The sequence below is a fragment of the Dasypus novemcinctus genome, chromosome 18, assembly GCF_030445035.2.
Source record: "Dasypus novemcinctus isolate mDasNov1 chromosome 18, mDasNov1.1.hap2, whole genome shotgun sequence".
NCBI classification, from domain to species: Eukaryota; Metazoa; Chordata; class Mammalia; order Cingulata; family Dasypodidae; genus Dasypus; species Dasypus novemcinctus.
Genome location: NC_080690.1, coordinates 18,275,808 through 18,296,537, shown reverse-complemented (window position 1 = coordinate 18,296,537; position 20,730 = coordinate 18,275,808). Strand labels below are relative to the sequence as shown.

The 20,730-nt window shown below is 35.3% G+C and overlaps 1 long non-coding RNA gene across 1 annotated transcript in view; it reads left to right on the top strand.

Annotated features, from left to right (window-relative positions):
- Positions 1-6,472: 6,472 nt before the first annotated feature.
- LOC131274312 (uncharacterized) overlaps positions 6,473-20,730 on the top strand; it is a 138,550-nt gene continuing 124,292 nt past the window's right edge. Inside the window, exons 1-2 of the long non-coding RNA XR_009181526.1 lie at positions 6,473-6,525; positions 18,365-18,447. This is a non-coding gene — a long non-coding RNA (uncharacterized lncRNA). The remainder of the gene's footprint in view (positions 6,526-18,364; positions 18,448-20,730) is intronic.

Here is a 20,730-nt window from a genome sequence, read left to right as displayed (position 1 = left end):
GTGACTTCAGTGACAACTAATTTTGTTTGAATCACAAGTAATATCAACCTGAATTATGCAGTTCTTGATGTCAACAGGTAAAACAAGAAGTGAGATCTTCATTCCCATGCAGATTTTCAGTGGACTTATTTTCCAATCTCACACTACAATTCCAGCAACTTTTTATTTTGGGCCTTACTGCAAGCACAGAGGTAATGGCTATATTTTGAAATCCATGAAGAGTTTCTGTACAGGATCGAGTTCCTTGTTAAATGCCACTGCTGTAACACCGATGTTCCTCCTCAAATGGACTGAGAACACTGACCGAATGATGGAAGAGAACGTGAAGAGCTTCTGAAGAGTCATGGTGCTTCTGTGTTACTTGTACTCCAGTCCCGAGCCGCTAGAACCACTGCCGCCACAGCTCTACTTTGCAATCAATTTTGATGATAAGGGAATACTAACTTAGAACCCCCAACTATGCAAAAGACTTGTATCTTCAAAAATAAATGTACTAAATTATTATGTATTGAACTCTATCAATAAAAAGTTTGTGAAGATCAGTTTTTGTTTTATTCTAGAAGTGGCCATCCAGTATCATTGAATTTGCCTCTCAGTCTGCTAAGCTTAAAATGTTTACTATCTGGCCCTCTTTTAGAAAAAAGTAGATCAACCCCTGCTATATACCGTTCTTTGTCCTATGTGAATGTAAACTTCCTCTAATTCTCTTTCCTGTTGGGTAGGTATTGAAAATAATACATTCTCCAGATTAACAGATTTATATCATGAATCAGAAGCCATGTTAATTTTCTGTAGTTAAAATACCACATCTGGCACCATTGCTGCATTTAGAGCTATTACTTAGATTAAATTTCTAGCTGTCTGCTCTTATTTGCCTTGATTAATCCAGTTTTTTGTAGGAGCCTGATCAGTGAATTAAATGGGAATACAATGGAGATTACCACCTCACATCCTTTAAAGTTTTGAAAATGGATCTGATCTCTGCATTTTCCTCCAGGATGCAATATTACTTTTGATTTACTATATTAGCAGCAGGTGGAGCAAATCCAGGGGGTCCTATTAGCTTTTTATACTATAATAGCTCTTATTCCACTGTTAAGGGAATCATAGTAAGAGTTCTTCTGTCTTTTCATATGTGTGTTCTGATTTTTAAATTTACAACAAGGAATATGACCTCTGGTTGGTTCTTTGAACCTAGTAGATTCTCTGTGAGACAGTTTTGGTCCAGGACTTCATTTATTACCTGATCCTCATATCCCTTTACTAATAGAGGGACTCTGATAATGAGTCAGCTCCCTGGGCATCATTATGAACTCAAGCTCTCTATCTAATAGCCCACAAACCTGCTTGGTATTCTCCTTTCTCCAGGGATTGTAGGTCCCTTTGGGGAATGACTATGGACATCACTACTATATATGCTTGCCTTGTTCTTGCAAAGCCCCTCATGTAGATACAACCTTTCAGTTAATGGGTTCTGACTGAAACTAATTTAGGTCTGGAAACTGGGCAAGGACATTACAATAATTACACCCACTTAGCCTCTAGCAATTACATATTGCCATCCAGCCTCTGTTATCCTGAGATCCTATCAATGTATTGCTGCTAGAGAATCAAGTTCTGTAACAGCATTTTCTACTATCCCCTCAGTACGTAGAGGACCAGCTACTGAACTTTATGATGCCATTGCTTCTCTCACCAGCATATTCCTTATCTCCTTGGTAAATGGAGTGTCCTTCAGTCCCTTTTGAGAAACTTAGCTAATGGGAATTCTGATCTTATAAAGTAATGCAAGTAGCATTCTCTCTTCTCTTTTTATCCCCTCCTTCATAGTCTCCCATGGCATATTGTTATCTCTGCTTTATTTAATATTAGCCATTAATTTTTTCCAGTTTCTAAGAGCTATCTTAGCAATGTATTTAAAACCATTTTCTAGGGTCCTTGCCAGGATGTTAAGTATTGCTATAGAGGAGTGTCCCATGTAGACATACTCTCCCTTTTCCTGCTTTTGTTTCTGTCTTCCTTGATTCTTTACCCTTAGGAATCATTTCCAGACATACTCTCTTTAGTCTTGCTATACATGTTATCCAAATCCTGCAGATACTTTGGGTTATAACCCCTCTTCTCCCGTAGCAGGCCCACCACTTCCCCAAGGCCATCATGAGATTTGATTTTAGTTTTTTATTTAGCAGTTAGAAGAAGAGATAGGGGCAGATTTTGAGGAGGGCAAGCATTGTCTTTTGAGGTACCTGCCTCATTTGAAGTTACTTTTTAGACTTCAAGCGAGTGGTAGAGGCTTCTACCTTCTAACAAGGTAGAGTAAGCCACTTCTGCAGGTCCAGGGGTGGGCTTCAGGAGGATTTGGGCATTCAGGATTTTCAATTGCATTATCCCAGTTCTGCTTCCCCCTATCCCTTCCATGACTGGTGTAGGAGACTTGCTGATGCCGACCCTTCTCTGATTTTATGCTACTTTTATAATTAGGTCTTGAACCTGATTTTCAGCACAATTGGTCTTTGACTGGAGTAGATAAAGTTCTCTGAATTTCACACATTGTTTGAAGTGGTGATTGATCATCCTGAACCCATCGTTTCCTCTCTTCATTTTATTAGTGGTGCTCAATAACAGCTTCTGATTCCACAATACTTAAAATTACTCTTTTCTATTTCCTCTCAAATCTGGAAATTGAATTGTCTTCTATATGTATCCCATCTCAGTTTACCACAGGTGTGTTTTAACAATTGCACTGCTGCATCATGCCATGTACCACTGACCACTAATTTTGGGGTCTTTGTTCACAGCTGGTGATGTAACTCCAGAATCTCTCCCTTAGAGTTAGTGCCTGACACCAATTCTCTTAGGTAGGATCCCCCAGAAACAGAACTCAAGACAGAGATTCTTGTGTGTTTTATTGAGGGAGTGCACTCGAGAGAAAGTGAGGTAAACTGGAAATGGAAGGGGAAGAGACTAGGCAAGATGTGGTTTCCAAAGTGGTCTAGCCTTAGTCTGATTCCACAGGCAGCTCTGGAGAGTGAAAGATACCACAGAGTTGTTCCTCTTATGGTGTGATGACTTCATTTTCATAACTCTATATTTGTCACTCATCTGCTATAGGGAGTTGACTTTTATATTGCAGGTATTCCTGAGCAAAGATACTCCCACTGCCAGAGGGTAAAGTTGGTAATTGCCAATTTTAATTAGATACCTAGTATTTCATTGTGGGATTGTATTACATTTTATTTGGCCATCTCCCTAATTATTGGACATTTTTATTGTTTCCAATTTTTTTTCTATTATAAACCACGTGGAGATGAACATCTTTAAATAATTGAGCACATGTAAATTTTCAAGCAGTACAAGATAATGGGCAAAATATAAAAAGCCCTTGACATCAATTTTTTACTGTGTCATATTCATACTATTTAAGGAGAAATTCATCTTATGTTGTGGTTTAGAAAATGGAAATAAAGGCTAAAGTTGTTGAGTGGATACAGAGATGAGAAATGGAAACTAAAATGGGACTAAATATTATATAAGAAAATTTTGATAACTAAAAATAGTAAAGTTTAAAATTTATGAGGGAATAAATGTAGTCCTTTAGATTGAGTTACCCACATGAATTTTCTAATCCTTAACAAATATATTGAAATATAGGACTTGACTGAAATATTAGAATTAAAAGCAAGCTTGATGCATTTACTTATTGACATAAATATTGTGAAATCAGACTTATATGCCATAATAGGTAACTGGAAAAAAAAATACACCCAATAAGTGAGGAGGAGGCACAAGACACTATTAGTTAAGGGGGTGGGGGAATCTAAAAAAAAAAATGTAAAAGAAAAAGGTATGTGAAGCTGGGAGCAGATGTAGTTGAAGTGGTAGAGGGCCTCCTTCGTACATACGAGGTCCCAGATTCGATCCTTAGTACCTCCTAAAAACAAAAACAAAACAAACAAGCAAACAAATGAAAAAAAAAAAAACCAACTAGGGGAGCCAGTGTCGCTCAGTAGTCGAATGCCAGTGGTTGAGTGTCAGCTTCTCACATACAAGGTCTGGGGTTCAAACCCCAGCCTCACAGAAGAAAAGAAAAAAAGTATATGAAGCTAACAATAGAGAGTTGAGTAAAGGAAAAATTGAAGATGTAATGTATGCTTCTTTCCAGGATTATGGAGGATACATGAAACAATTTTTATGGAGGAAAAGAGAAATACTTGTAAAAGTGGATGAATTAGTATGAGATGGGAAAGGCTAACTAAAATCCCTGAGATAATAAATTTTTGAAAAAAAAAACATCTTAGCTATTTGGATATTATATATAGGTAGATACAAAAAGTAAATTATTTTCATAAAATTAATAGAAGTGTCTACCTCTAAGGGAGAGAAGAAATATACAATAGGAAGGATGCATACAGGTAGCTGCTAAAAGTTACTGGTAATGTTTTCTTTTAACAGGTGGCAGGTAAATACCTGTTGTTGCCAATATTATATAGTTTTTAAGAAATTTTTATTGTGGTAGCATATACACAACACAAAATTCCCCATTTTAACCACTATCATGTGTAAAATTCAGTGTTATTTATAATATTCGCAATATTGTGCTTCTAACACCACCATCCATTGCCAGAAACTTCATCATCCCAAACAGAAACTCTTTGGTCTCTATCTCTATGTATTTGTTTATTCTAGGTATTTGATATAAGTGAAATTATACAATATTTGTCCTTCTGTGTCTGACTTATTTATTCAACATGATGTCTTCAAGCTTCAGCCATGTTGTAGAATGTATCAGAACTTCATTCGTGGCTGAATAATATTCCATTGTGTGTTCTAATATTAAGTTTTTAAAACTCACTCTTAGAGTTATGATATATTTTTATGAAAGTAAAATTATAATAAGTTTTAATACAAGAAAAAAGTTGTAAATAACAAGTTAAAAGTTGTAGTTATAAATGTTAAGAAGGAAAAAACTAACTTGCTCAGTTCTTATAAACCACAGTGATCTTGGTTCAACTTACCAATTCCAAAGTATTTTAAATAGAAACATTCTAAATTAATCTTTATTCATGTAATATAACAAGATTGTTTTGGTCAATTATAATCTAAAATTTAAACAAGTCATTACCAATAGAATTTGGAATAGGAGATCCTTTACGATTTCACGTCCTAAACATGAGAAGAATACCATAGTGAGGCTTACATGGTGTTAGAACACATTTATGAAAAACATAACAGTTGCAGAAGGGTAGAAAATTGACAGAAAAATCATTCTTATTATGAGAGGAGCATCATGAAGTTAATTTAGCACTAATATTCAAAAAAGAGAAAGAGTTACAGCATGATTCTGTTGTTAGTCCACCATCAGCCACTCCTAAAATAATGAAATGAATATGAAGTGGCCAAAATAGGGTGTGTTCTTAAAAATGTATCAAGACCATAAGTATTAAACAGCACTGGAATTTTAAAAAAGTAAACAAATCATTGTAGATAAACTTAATCATTTAGAAGAGAGACTACATATCATGCTAATTATATTTACAGATGATACTAAGTTGGGTGTTGACCAAACCAATGAGGGCAGAAAAAAGGACCTAAAGTGGTTAGAAATAAGAGCAGGAAATAAAACGTGATTTAACCTGGAAAAATGTAGCTAATACATCTGAAGAAAAAGAATCGGAAACAGCCATTCAGTTGGCAGGACATAAAATACTTAGAAAGCAGTTTAATACCAAAAGACTTTGAGATAATAGTGGGTAGCAAATTATATATGATCTGCACTATGGCAGTGAAATCATTCAGTGACATTTTAGTCTTTATATGCAAAAGCCTCAATCCTGTGGTTGGAAGATAAAATTTAAATGGTACTACTGAGATTACAATGAGAATATCAGCTTGGAGCATGAAAATGCCTCAAATAAGCAAACTTAGTAGTATTCAAACTGGAAAATAAATGTTCAATAGCTTTTAGACTTTGACTTGTGAGAAAAGAGAAAAATAAAATGTGTAATGTTTTCCCATCTCTGACTGATTCAAGGTATGGTAACAGTTCACAAATATTTGAAAGATGTAAACATCATGGAAGTCAAGTCATTTTTAAAGGTGAAATAAGTGGTTTAAAGTAAAGTAATGAGATGAAATAAAGGAATGGAAATTTAAGACTGAATTTGGGAAATGTTAACTAACAGTGAAATTTATTAGTCTTTGGAATGGATTCCCTAGAGTGGTAGGGGATGTTCCATTGCTCTAGACGTTGCAACTAGATCAAGTCTTGGGAAACACATTAAATCAAACAATTTGACGATTCTCCTTTGACAAGATGCATACAGTGACATGTCAGGTCTTATCTAACTGTTTTCTATGGTTTCAGGTTTTTCTGACATGTTATTTGAATATTTTTTAGTGAATGATTTTTAAAAGACTAAACTCATATTTTCCAGCTCCTGAATTTCAATTTCCTGGATTTTTTTTTCCTTCCAGGTCAGAGGAATGCTAGAAAAGAAAACCACCCTCTTTTTCTCTGTTGATGAGGTATGGACTTAAATGTTCTAAGCCTTTTGGATCAAATCAGATGAGGTAGCTGAACTCTGAATTCTCCCTTACACCAGTGCATTGAAAATATATTTTTATTGCAGCTTTGCAACCACAAGTATGCAATAAATAAAAAGTTACTTCCTTTTCTGGGTTAAGCCACAGAGAGATTTTTACCAGATGGTGTCCTAGAGGTACTATTTATTTTTAGCAAAGTAATATAACTGAATATGGAATATATGGAATAAAGCATGCACTTCATCACAACATTAAAACATTGTCAGTGGTACTTTTTTTTTTTTTTTTTTGAGATACTGGGGCAGGAGATTGAACCTGGGACCTCGTAAATGAGAAACTAGCGCTCAACCACTGAGCCACATCATGGCTCCCCTGAGTTGATTTTTTTTTTTTTAAGATTTATTTATTTATTTCTCTCCCCCCACCCCAGTTGTCTGTTCTCTGTGTCTTTTTGCTGCATCTTCTTCTTTGTTTCTGTTGTTGTCAGCGGCACGAGAATCTGTGTCTCTTTTTGTTGCGTCATCTTTTTGTGTCAGCTCTCCATGTGGGCGGCACCATTCTTAGGCAGGCTGCACTTTCTTTCGCGCTGGATGGCTCTCCTTATGGGGTGCACTCCTTGTACGTGGGGCTCCCCTACGCGGGGGACACCCCTGCGTGGCAGCACACTCCTTGCGCACATCAGCACTGCGCATGGGCCAGCTCCACACGGGTCAAGTAGCCCTGGGGTTTGAACCACGGACCTCCCATGGGGTAGATGAACGCCCTAACCACTAGGCCAAGTCCACTTCCCTGATTTGATTCTTTTGTGTGTTTGCTTGTTGTTTGTTTTTGTTTTTTGGAGGTACTGGGAACTGAATCCAGAACCTCCCGTGTAGGAATCAGGCGCTTAACCACTTGAGCCACATCCACTCCCCATCAGTTGTACTTTTAAATTACCTGGTCTAATTTTGTCTATAACATTTTATTCAGTTGGGACATAGAACAAATGAATGTGAAAGCAGAATACTTAAATGACAAATTTTAACTTAAAGTGTGATTCTTCTAAGTAAAAACACACACACAAAATTAAATTTAAACATACCAGACCTTTAGCAAAAGGTTAAATCTATGGTGTGGTACTTAATGTATATATTAGTCTCTCTTATCTCTGTAGAAAGTAATAAATCAAATAAAGCTTCCTGTCTTTGAACTGCTTAGCCTAATTGGAGAGAAATATGTGAGAAAGCAAATATAGGTGGCACAGATGAATATATATGTATGTGTATGTATATATGTATATAAATATGTAAGTAAGTGTAAATATATGAGTTTATTCTTTGAAAATGGGAATTTCAAGTTTGGCTGAAAGGAATTTACAGAATAGCAAGGGAAAATACCATTCATAAAAGTATTTAGATGAAGTTGTCCAAATTGAGTGGAAAGTGATAAATAGATTTGTTCAAGTCAGGTGGAGAGTCTGTTGAGGTCTAACAGGTTATGAGCTGGTAAAATAAGATACAGAATGGGGGTAAGCAGAAGTTGAGAGAAATTTATATAGAGAATAATTATAAGTTTTTGAGTAGGGAATAACATAATAGAAATAGCACTGGAGGACTGTTCAAATAGCAATAAACAAAAGATGGGAGTAGACTTAACTGAGAGAAATTGGTAGATGTGAAAAGATAAAGAAATGAGAAGACCCAGTAGACATTTCTAGGAGGGGAAAGATCATGCCTTAGTTTTATATAAGCTAGGAGTTTAAATAGAGGCTATAATTTGAATTTAAAGATAGATTTCAATTTTGAGATTTAGAGAATTGTTTAGTGGAAATGGGCAATTTGATAAGGAAAAATCAAGATAGAGAGAAATAAATGATCAGCTTAGTTTTTGGTATAATTGCAACATAGTATAATACAGTATAGTACAATAAGTAAGTCTTAGGATAGTACTATATAATATAATAATTATAATATAGCATAATACTGTACAGTATAGCACAGTATATAATACAATAGAACAAGTATATATATGGTATATATAAAGTATGCTATTACAGTATAGTACAGTCCCATATAATGCAATATAATTATAATTGATAAAATATAAATATCAGGTGTTAACAAGCCATCCAACCAGAAGAGTAAGTGATTACCTAAATACAAATGAGTTAAAAACTGCTCTATTTTCTTATCTGCAGAGCCAGGAAAGCAGCTTTTCCAATATCTCAAAATTAGGCTCCCTGTTTTTAAATTTTAAGTTGTTTACATTATATGCTTGTTGTGGTTGTTAAACAAAATTCAAAAGTTCTTAACCCAAGTAGGAAAGAAAGCAAATGAACATAAATTAGAGGTATATCTTGATTTTAGAACAATTCAGGCTTTTAAACATACCTTATGCTCAATTACATATGCAGAATTCAAACGTACATAAACTTAATTCAAACATTTGTACATTCACTAACACAAGACAATTCTGAGCTATTACTGCATGGTAGCCTGCTAGGTAGCAAACAGTTCAACTTGGGAAGCTTTGACTTCTTTGAATTTATTCAGTTTATTAGTATTGCTTCTTGCCATAATTTCCAATCTGCACTTCCCCAAACTCTATAGAGATTCCTTAGATGCAAGCTGTATTAGTCAGGGTTCTCTAGGGAAACAGAACTGACAAGAGATATATTTAAATATGAAATTTTATAGAATTGTTTCACAAAACTGTGGGGAAGCACAAGTCCAGATTATGTAGGGTAGGTTGCAAGCTGAGAACTCTGAGGAAGATTTTCGGTGAATTCCCTAGGAGAAGCTGACTGGATGAAGGAGAGATGGATGTTCTTTCTTCAGACTGCTGAAATAATCACTTCTCCTTTTAAGCTTTCAGTTGATTGAATGAGATGTCTCTCATTGGTTGAAGGCAATCTCCTCAGTTGATTGTAGATGTAATCAGTCATAGAGGCAATCAACTTACTGATGATTTAAGTCCTCAAAACACCCTCACAGTAATGATCAGACCAGCACTTGCTTGACCAAACAACTGGGTACCATTACCTGGCTAAGTTGACACTTGAGCCTAACCATCACACCAGTATTGAAGGAAGGGCAAAGGTCTGAGTAGAAAACATCTGAATTCTCTACTCAGCATCAACCGGGCTTTTATATATATATATATATATATATATATATATATATATATATATATATATATATAGTAATTATTTTATAATTTTATTTGGTAATCAGCTATTGGTTTTCATCCACATTGATTGTCAGTCTTTGAAAGTGGTGGCAGGTGCATAAGTAACCAGTATATAAAGCTTGTTTGGTGACTGTTCATCTTCATGTTTTCTGGACAACTGTACATGGATACACTACGGCACATTGCTTGTTCCTTTGGTCTAGACAGTTTTGTTGACTGTACATCTGGCATTCCTGTCTCCTTCACGGCATATTTCTAGATCTCTTTAATTGTCCGAAGTCATGCTTCTAGAAGCCCATTCTATAGATGTACTTGTGAATGTTGATGGTGAACTCCCTGGGCACCACCTCATTGATGGCTGAAGGGTCTTTCTTCAAATGAATCTTCTTTGCAGGAACCATTCTGCTAGGACCAGTTTGGAAAGGAAGAGTGCGAAGAATTATCTCAGGTTATTTTTGCTTTATTGGGTTTCCAAATAAGATGTTTTTTGTCCATCCCTGGAAAAACTGTTTGAAAACCAGAGTTTTACTCCATTTTACCATTAACTGTTTTTTATACAAATTAGCAGTAAAGGGGAAAAAATAGAAATATATCAATTTAACAAAATTGACTCGTGGAAACTCATGAAATTAAACTGTTGTATGATTAAATTACAAAAAACTTTTTGAATTAAAGAAAGTATAGTTTAAAGTATTTTAGAAATATTGCCAAAAAGTAAAGGTATAGTCTAAAGACTTCAAAAAATATATCTAGTTCTTAGGAATGTAATCCCTTTAAAAACATAAAACTATGATTCTACCCATTTTTTACTAGCATTATTGAGATACAGTTCACATCCCATACAATTCATTGCAATTCACCCATTTAAAGTGCACAATTAAATAATTTTTAGTGTATTCACAACCATTACTATGATCACTTGTAGAACATTATGATCAACCCAGAAAGAAATTCTGTACCCATTAGAAGTGACTACCTATCCCCCCAAACCCTTCCAGCCTTAGGCAATCCCCAATAAACTTTCTGTCTTAATAGATTTACCTGCTCTGGACATTTTATATAAATGGAATCATACAATATATGGTCTTTTTGACTGTTCGGGTTTTTTTACCTTTAACATAACGCTGTCAAGATTCATCCATGTTGTAGCATATATCAATCTTTCATTCCTTTTTCCTAGCTGAATAATGATCCATTGTCTATATATACTACATTTTATTTATATGATTCCACATTTGCGTATTCAATTCATATCTAAATTTTAGTAACATTATATACAGATGTAGAAGACTACCTATAAACCTTGTCATATTTTCTGTTTATTCATTGATAATTTCTATGTAGAAGGTGATGTGCTAGGCATTTGTAAGAGAGGCCTAAAGAAGGTAAAATGATAACTATCTTAAGAATGGTGTTTTATGGTTTACTAAGCTCCTTTTCATATTTTCTTATTTTCTCACTACAATATTCTGTGATTAGACATCATTGTTAGTCTCCTGCAATTGTGATTTTATGCAAGTTATTTAATTTCTCTACAACAAAGTTTACTAATCTGAGAAATGGAATGTTAATAATAGAAAAGGATAAAGTAATATGTATAAAGTGTTTGGAAAGGATCTGGAGCATAGTTATTCTTCAATAAATAATAATATACAGATCAGAAAACCAATTCATTGCCCTCTGTGGTCACACTGTCTAAGGTGCTCAATAGTCACATGTGGCTGGTGGCTATTGTATTAGACAGCACAGGTATAGAATATTTCTATCACTGTAGAATGTTCTATTTGACATTTCTGTTCCAGGGTCTTAAAATGCAGTAGAAAGATAGGACATATATGTGACTACCAAACAAAGTAAATTCTAAGGCAGTGATTTAGACAGTATCACCTGTGCTCAGAGTGAATTGAGGTCCCTTCTGTAACAATCAGAGTCGTGGGAGGAGGTGTTGCTTGAGCTAAGAAGTATGGAAACACACAAAGGAGGGGGTTCATTTGGTACTGTCAAGGGCATTTGGTACTGTCAAGTACTTTTTGCATATGCCAGAGGTACTGGGCATTTGACTGAAGAAAAGGATTTATGTGGGTGAGAGTAGCAGAAGATAAATAGAAGGAATTAGAGAAGGACTATATTGTAGAGGCTTTTTCTTTGTTTGATTTAAAGTGTTTTGTGTTTCATTCTGTCAACATTGAAGGTAATTAAATTCTGAGTAGGGATATGATATGTTTTAAGAAGTTTGATATGACAAAACGGTTAGGGTGGATTGGATAGATCAGAGATTGGGCGACTTATTCAGAGGTTTACTACAGGTCAGGCTTGAGCCATTAATCGCCTGAATTATAATAATGGAACAGAAATAAAAGTTTGAGAGGGCTTGGAAGAAGAACCAGAGTGACTGTATTAGTCAGTGAAAGGGGTGCTGATGCAAAGTACCAGAAATCTTTTGCCTTTTATAAAGGGTATTTATTTGGGGTAGAAGCTTACAGTTACCAGGCCATAAAGACCAAAGTTGATTGTCACGTGTTGGAGAAAGATGGCTGCCAACATCTGCAAGGGTTCAGGCTTCCTCTACCTCGTATGACTCCATGGTCCCAGCGTCTTCCAATATCAGTTTTAGATTGGGATAAGTCTCATCTCTTGGGGCCTGTTTCTCTCCAGGCTCAGATGCTCTGCTCTCTCCACAAGGCCAGCTGTAAGCTATCAGACGAACACCTTGTCTCTCTTTCCAGGACCTCTGCTATGTCTAATGGAGCCTTCTCTCTTTCCTCATGTATCTTCTCTGTGTATTTACTTCCTGAGGCTCTACCATTAAAACTCCCACTGTATCCTCTGCCATGTCATTTTCTCTGAGTCTCCACCCACCAAGGGGGTGGGGACTTGACATCCTACTGACATGGACCAATCAAAGCCTTAATCATAATTTAATCAAGCAAAAGTGAAACCTTTGAATCTGATAAAATCTAATATGCCCAGAGGAACAGACCAATTTACCAACATAATCCAATATCTATTTTTTGGAATTCATTAACAATATCAATCTGCTACAGTGGCTGATTGGGAGACTTTGGTGACTGGGAATGGAGAATGAGGTAAGTGGAGGCACTAAAAACTGAGATATGGAACCTATAAGAATATACCAATAATAGGGCAAATTTATTATAAAATATGAGTTAAATTTTAGACAAAAAATTCTTAGAGTTGAGAGTAATCTGCCTCTTCCTCAAAGAAGGAATTACTTCTCCATTATTCTTAAAGTTTTAAGGGAACTAATATTATTTGAATGTTACATACCAGGCAATATGTGGAGTACCCAATATATTTTATCCTTTTTAATATTCACAAGTAACTGTGCAAGATAAATGCAGAGTAATTATCCATGTTTTGCAGATGAGAAAATTGAAGTTCAGAGAGGTTAGTGAGAGAGAACCCACTACTTTGAGAATCTGCCTATTGTTTCTTTATTGGCACAATTCTAATTGTTATGAAGTTTTTCTTGAAATATATTTCTATTTTTAAGTTCGCCATCAGTTCTACTTCTGGTCTATCAAGTAACTGGACAGTGCCACACCCTCCTTTCTCAAACTCCCCAGGCCAGATGCTCATCATATACTTAAGGACAATTAAGTCCTTTCTTAATCATTTTGTCTGATGACTAAACATCCTAAGTTATTTCAACATTTTCTCTTATAATTAAGAGTTTTGTGTCATTTACCGTCCTGTTTCCCATTCTTTGGATTCACTCAAATTTGTCATGCCCTCTGAAAATGTAGTGCCCAGAATACATCTCAGTGGTCCAGATATTGTTTGACCTGTCTAGGATTGAGTAGAACTATTTCCTCTATATCTAGGCATTTTATGTTAATGACTAATGGGCATCTCAGGAGAAATTTTCAGGAGGAATTTGGAAATTGGAATTGGTGCTCATTCATTCAATAAGTATTTATTTCATACTACCATATGCCAGGTAATTTTTTAGGTACCCAGAGCTAGGGATAGGTATTTAGTTGTAAATGAGCTTAGGGAAAAAGAAAAAGTGAGAGAAATCTTTAAAAAAAGATGTTAAATGAAAACAGTGTGCAAGGACAGAAATTTAGAGACAGTATGTTTAGTTGACTTTCTTGAAGAAGGAGGAGTTAAGGGAAAATGTTTAAATGCCATATGAGGATATGTTAGGAATCTAAATGATGCAGATCTGGAAACAGAAACCTGAGAGAATTTCAAGAAGGGAAAATAGTTAACAGTGTCTGGAACTTCAAAGAGGCAAGGGTGCAAAATTCCAAAAATACACCATCCACCACCACAAGGTCGTGAAGGCACTTCCCCCAGGACCTGTGTATGATGTTATACATGTCTGCTGTGTAATTTCACAACTTTTACTATATACTTATTGCTTATGTATGTTCATGTGTAAATGATACAGTAATAATAACTAATAGAGTGGACTGGTGGGAAATACACCAAATATAAGATACTTTGGTCAGCAATACTTTGAGGATGCTAGTTCATCATTTGTTAAAAGCGTTTCACAACAATGTAAGGTATTGGAGGTAAGGTGAGATATGAGAGCCCTGTATGTGTTATGTACATTTGTTTTGTAAGTTCACAACTGTTACTATACACTTATTGTTTATGTATGTTTATGTATGAGTGGTATACTTCAATAAATTTTTTAAAGTGTTAAAAAAAAAGATTACTGGGCTTAATTAAGAGAATCTTGTTTATTTTTCTTTCTAATGAGAATAGAATCCAACTGTCAAGAAATTGGTTTTATTGGGTAAAGAAAAGAAATAAAATACTCATGAAAAAATGAGAGAGTAGGCTAAAGGAGACAGTAGGGACACACATAGCTATTTTTTGAAAAAAATATTAGAATTAGTCAAGCTGACTTTTATAGTGTACAGGCATACCTCAGAGGTATTGCAGGTTCAGTTCCAGACCACTGCAATAAAGTGACTCTCACAATAATACAAATGACATGAATTTTTTGGTTTCCCAATACCTATAAAATTTTTGTTTATACTGTAGACTATTAGGGTGCAATAACATTGTCTAAAAATGTATATATCTAATTAAAATATGACACAGAGACACAAAGTGCACACATGCTGTTGGGAAAATGATGCTGATAGACTTGCTTGAGGTATTAATAGATTTGCTACAAACCTTCATTTTGTAAGAAATGTAGTATCTGTGAAGTGCAATAAAGTGAGGTATGCCTGTGTATGTAAAGATAAACAAGTAAGAATAACCAGGAGAATTCACAAAAAGTAGCATACTTAGGAGAGACTGCTCTGCTCAAGAAGAGACTGCTCTGCTCAAATGTTAAAACATATTATATAAAGCTATATTGATTTAAATAGTATGATAAAGGTACATGATTGGGAAGGCAGATCAATTGGTTGAATAGAATGTATAGTAAGAGACCCAGGAAATTTAATGTATGGTAAAAGTGATGTTTTACATTAGTTTTAGAAAATTAGATTATTCAATAAATGATAGTGTAATAACTGTTTAAGTTGTCTGTACACACCCAAAATATTGGATTCTTGCCTTACACCATGCAACAAAACTTTAAGATGAACAAAATATTCAATCTTAAAAAATAAAATGATAAAACTACTAAAAGAAACCCTGGGAGGTTTTTTTTTAATCTCAGAGAGGGGAGGTCCTTTCTAAGTAGGACACCACCTCAGAAGTTATAATAGAAAAGATTAATTAATTTGGCTACATAAAAATCAGAGGAAAATTCCATACTTAAAAAAATACCATAAGCAGAGTTCAAAAAACAAAAAACAAATCATAAGCTGGGAAAACATATTTATAATTCTGTATTTCAGATGAAGCATACTATTTTAGTTTCCTAGGCTATTCAAGCAAATATCATGCAGTGGGTCAGATTAAATAATGGGAATTTATTTGCTAATGATTTTGGGGCTAAAAGAAAGCCCAAATTAAGGCATCATCAAAGCAATGCTTTCCTCCTGAAGACTGTGGTGTTCTGGAGCTGGCTGCTGGTGATTCTTGGTTAGTAGCTTGTCACATGCAATGCATGTGGTGGCATCTCCTGGTCTCTCCTTTCTCTTCACGGTTCCATTGATGCCTCTGTCTTTTTCTCTTTCTGAATTTCACTCCATTTATAAAGGACTACAGTAATAGGGTAAGATCCATCCTGATTGAGGTGGGCCCCAGAAGTAACCTCATCTAAAGGTCCTACTTAAAAATGGGTTCACATCCACAGGAATAGATTAGATTTAAGAACATATTTTTCTAGCATACATACAGCTTCAAACTACCATGGATACCTTAATATATAAAGAGCTCCTGCAAACCAATGTGAAATACCAACAATCTGACAGAATATAACCAGACAGGTGATAGAAAAGGAAATAGAGTGGCTCCTAAGTACTTGAATATGTGCTCAGTTTTTCTTAGAAGAGAATTATGAGATAAGACAACCCTGAGATACCTTTACCCATCAGGTGGGTGAAATGGTAAAAATTTTGATAGTGTTGTCAGTGGTGAGGGGGAAAAGACACTGTGTTAGTTTGTCATGGCTACTATGACAAATACCACCAACTGTTTTGTTTAAACGAGGAACTTACTGTCTTATGGTTTTGAGTCTAAAAGTACAAAATCAAGGTCTCAACAGGCCTTTCTTCTAGAGTCTGTAATGCTGTGGTACAAGTTTGCTGCAATCCTTGGGATTCATTGACTTGCATCTCTGCTTGCATCACATGGCCATCTGCCTCATTTTCTGGCTTCTTCTTACTCTGGCTTCTGATTTCTACTATTGTGCCCAACTTCCTTTGCTTACAAGGACACTTGTTATATTTATTAAGGCCCAGCCTGATTCAATTTGGCATCATCTAAACAAGATATTTGAAGATCCTACTCACAAATGGTTTCACATCCACACCCTGACGCACATTGACATGGTAGAGATAGTCTTTACAAATAGTTCACTCCCACAAGCTCAGATTTAGACTTGAACATGTCTTCATTGGGGTGCATGATTCAGTCCCCAATAGCCACTACCATAAATTGCTAAATGGAAGCCAAAGGTGATAAAACCACTAAAAAGCAATTTGTTAGACTCAAAATTGCTATATATTTACTTTCTGACCCAATAAGTCTGCTTTTAGGAATTTATCCCACAAATAGATGTACCATGTATGAAAGGGTATATATACAAAAGGAGTCTTAGCAACATTGTCTAGAAATACCAAAAGAGTAGAAACAATGTAAATGTCTACCAGGAGAGGACTTTTCAAAGAAAATCTGGTATAATTGTATGGGTAATTCCTAAGTAGGCAAGTGTTATCGTTTATCACAGAAGTCCTGGTGATTCCAACGCAATTACCCAGATAATGTTTTTCACCAAGTAACAGTGGATAGCCATGTTATCTGACTTCTTTTTGTGTTATGCTACCTAGCCCATTGTTAATATCTGTAGCCTGTAAACCTCCAAACAGCCCTGACTGATGAGAAGCCTATAGACTGGTAACTGGGAAGAAGAATGTTTCAATTTGCATTCCCTAGAACAGACCCTGAGACAGAATTTCTGTGCAAGTCATTTATTTGGGATGTGATCCCAAGAAACATTGGTATAGGAGTGGGAAAATAAGAAAAAAGAACAGGAAAGTATTTAATAAATGGTGCAGTATCAATTAAGGGATACTTTTGAGTGAATTCTGGAAAACAGTAGAAAACAGATGATTAAGAGTTATTCTACCTGAGGATTAAGGGCACTGGAGGAGTTTCACATTGACTCCCATGAGTCATTGTTTGAGGTCTTTTGGTATTGTTTAACTCCTCTGCACTTCCAGCGTGATGTAGCTGGTTAAGGAGAAAGCCCTCAGCCTCTGCTAAACCCTCTGGTGTAAGAAGGAAGAGTAGGAATGGTGGGTGAAGAAGAAGGAAATGGGTGTGGTATGGGGATAAAGTCCACTTCTACAGGCTGAAAGATGAGATGAAATCCACTACTGTAAACTCCAAGACTGGTCCCCAAGGCCAAAAGGGCTCAGAGAGGGGATGCTGCTGGTTTAGTCTCTAATTCTGCAAGCTCTTTTTTTTCTCTCTCATAGTTCCAATATCCATTAACTGTCCCGGTGTCTATATTACAATTCATTTTGTAAGTTGCCCTAATTATCAAAGTTGCATGGATTTGGAGTGACCTGTGCTAGCATTATTTTCTCAGCAGCCTGATTTTGTAGAAACTGAGGTATTTTGTAACTGTCTTAGCAGAACTATCTGTGTTATTATAGGTATGCTGCTTAAATGAAAGTTGTACCTGCCTAGTTCAGGCCTAAATTCCTGTATTATGCAGCTGTTGTAGCTTTTAAAAATGAACCAGTCCTTTGGGAACTATTGGAAACACCTCTAAGATAAATAAATTAAGAAAACATACCACAGATTAAACACTATGAAAAATATATATATGAGGCAGAAACTCTCCAAAAATTTATGCTATCCATCCATAGAGTAAACTTGAGTAAATGCCAAGCCAGCGGCTGAATTTCCCAGTCCCCCTTGCATCTAGGAGGACCAACTGAATGTTATTCCAATGCCATATGTGCAGAAGCAATTTGGTGACTTCTGGGAAAAGTGGGTGACAACTCTTATCTCTCTTTTTTTCCCTTTTGATGCTCAAATGAAGAATTCTAAAGCCCTGGGATATGGCAGAGCATGGGTTCCTGAAAAATGCATGGAAAAACTGCCCATTGAACACTGAACTGACATGTGAGTGCAAAAGAAACTTCTATGTGATAAACTAAAGATTTGAGAGTTTGATTATTGCAATAGCTAGTGTTATCCTAATTAAACCATATCTTGCCATTTGAATATATCTATAAAATTAAATGTATACATATTTCCTTGCATATGTACAGAATGTGATTGAAGGAATACATAAGAAAATGAAAATGGTGGTTCACCCTAGAGTTAGATGTTGTTCAAGTTCAGTGTATGGAGGAAACTTACATGCTCTTCCCTTTTTACCATATTGTTTGTATGTAATATTTAGCCAGAATATAAAGAAAGCAGGAATATTTTAATTTAGAAAAGAAACAGTAATATTTAGTCATCATTGAATGTACCAAAGGAAAAGGGAATAGCTGAAGGTCCTAGATGCAATAGGAAGAAATTGAGTCAAAGGCATACTTGTAGACTTATCAGGAGAAAAGCCTCATCCTTAGACATGGGAGCTAGCAGAAATGGCACTTATATCAATCTTAACAAGAAAAATGCGAGGAAAACTACACTGAGACACAGTTTTATCACCTATCAGATGGACAAAACCCCAAAAGTTTGATAGTATATTCTCTTGGCAAGGTTGTGGGTAAACAGGCATTCTCATACACCAAAGGTTGGAGGAAGAAGATTCTGGTAATTCCTACCAAACATATCCTTTGACTGAGCAATTACCCTTTCGAGGATCTGACCTACAAATAAACCTGAGCGGGTATGAAAGGACAGAAAATGTAATATAAGGGTTATTTATCATAGCTTTGATGGAGGAATAACAAAGGATTGAGAAATAACTCAAGTATCTTGTTAAATAAATCATGGAACATACACACACACAAAAGTACAGAATAAGAGAAAATACTTGCAAATCACATATCTAATAAGGGACTTGTATTAGGAACTTATGAACTCTTATAGTACAACAATAAAGATGACAAATAACCCAAGTTTAAAATGGGCAAAGAATTAGAATAGAAATCTCTCTAAAACAAATATGCAAATGGTCATTTCCCCTCTGAAAAGTCATTAAGCCTTAAAAAATCCGATTAGAAAGCACAATGAGATACCACTTCACAACCACTGGATGGCTATAATAAAAAGGCATTAACAATGTTGGGAAGGATGTGGAGACATTGGAAGCCTCATACATACACATTGCTGTTGGGAATGTAAAATGGAACAGCCACTTTGGAAAATAGTTTGGCAGTTCCTCAAAATCTTAAACATAGAGTTATCATGTGACCCAGCAATTCTTCTAGCAATATACTAAAGAGAAATAGAAACATATGGCCACTCAAAAACTTGTACACTAATGTTCATAGCAGCATTATAATATTAGGCAATAGCAGAAACAACTCATGTTAAACTGTTGAGTGTATAAATAAAATGTGGTATATTCATACAATGGAATATGTTTGGAAATTTTTTTAAAAAGGAATGAATTCCTGATATGATGCTACAACATGGATGAACCTTGAAAACATTATGCTAAGTGAAACAAGCCAGTCACAAAAGGCCATAAGGCAAATCCTTTGAGACAGGGGCTGGGAGGAGGGGAAGGGGAAGTGGGCAGTGGATGTTAATGGTTATAGGGTTTCTTTTTGGGGTGATGAAAATGCAAAATTGTAAAACTACTGATTTTAATACTTCAAAGAGTTGAATTTCATGGTATGTAAATTATTTCTTAATAAAGCTGTTTACTTGAAATTTGGAAATGAACATTAATTTGCAGAACTGGTTTCTTCCTTTCTCTCATCAACACTTCCACTTTTTCTTCTAAACGATGGCCTTTTTGAGGCCTTAGGCACACCTATGTTCAATGCAAGCACTCTCACTTTCTTATAAGTGTTTTCATTTGTTGAGGGAAAGATAATCATGATAATCTAAAACATTTATCTTTACATTCTATATTTTATATTACCAAAACAATAAATATTTTAGTCATTCAATTTTGTTCTCCTGTGACTTATGTTGTCATCACCAGCCCTGTCATCAATACATTCCTATAGATTCCTTCTAGTTGGAAAATTTCTTTTTCCCCAGCATATAGATATTACTGATGATATAGATAGTAATTATTTTAATTTTGTTTAAATAATTTAAAGAGAAACTATCTTTATTACATATTCCCAAACATATTTATAGGTGAATAAATGTGATTAGTTTTTCTTACCTCCAGTTACAGATACAATGTTAGGTTTGTAAATACTTGGTTTATAAACCACCATTTTTTAAATTAACTCGCCACTCTGTTAGTAAGCATGGATGGTCTCAGAA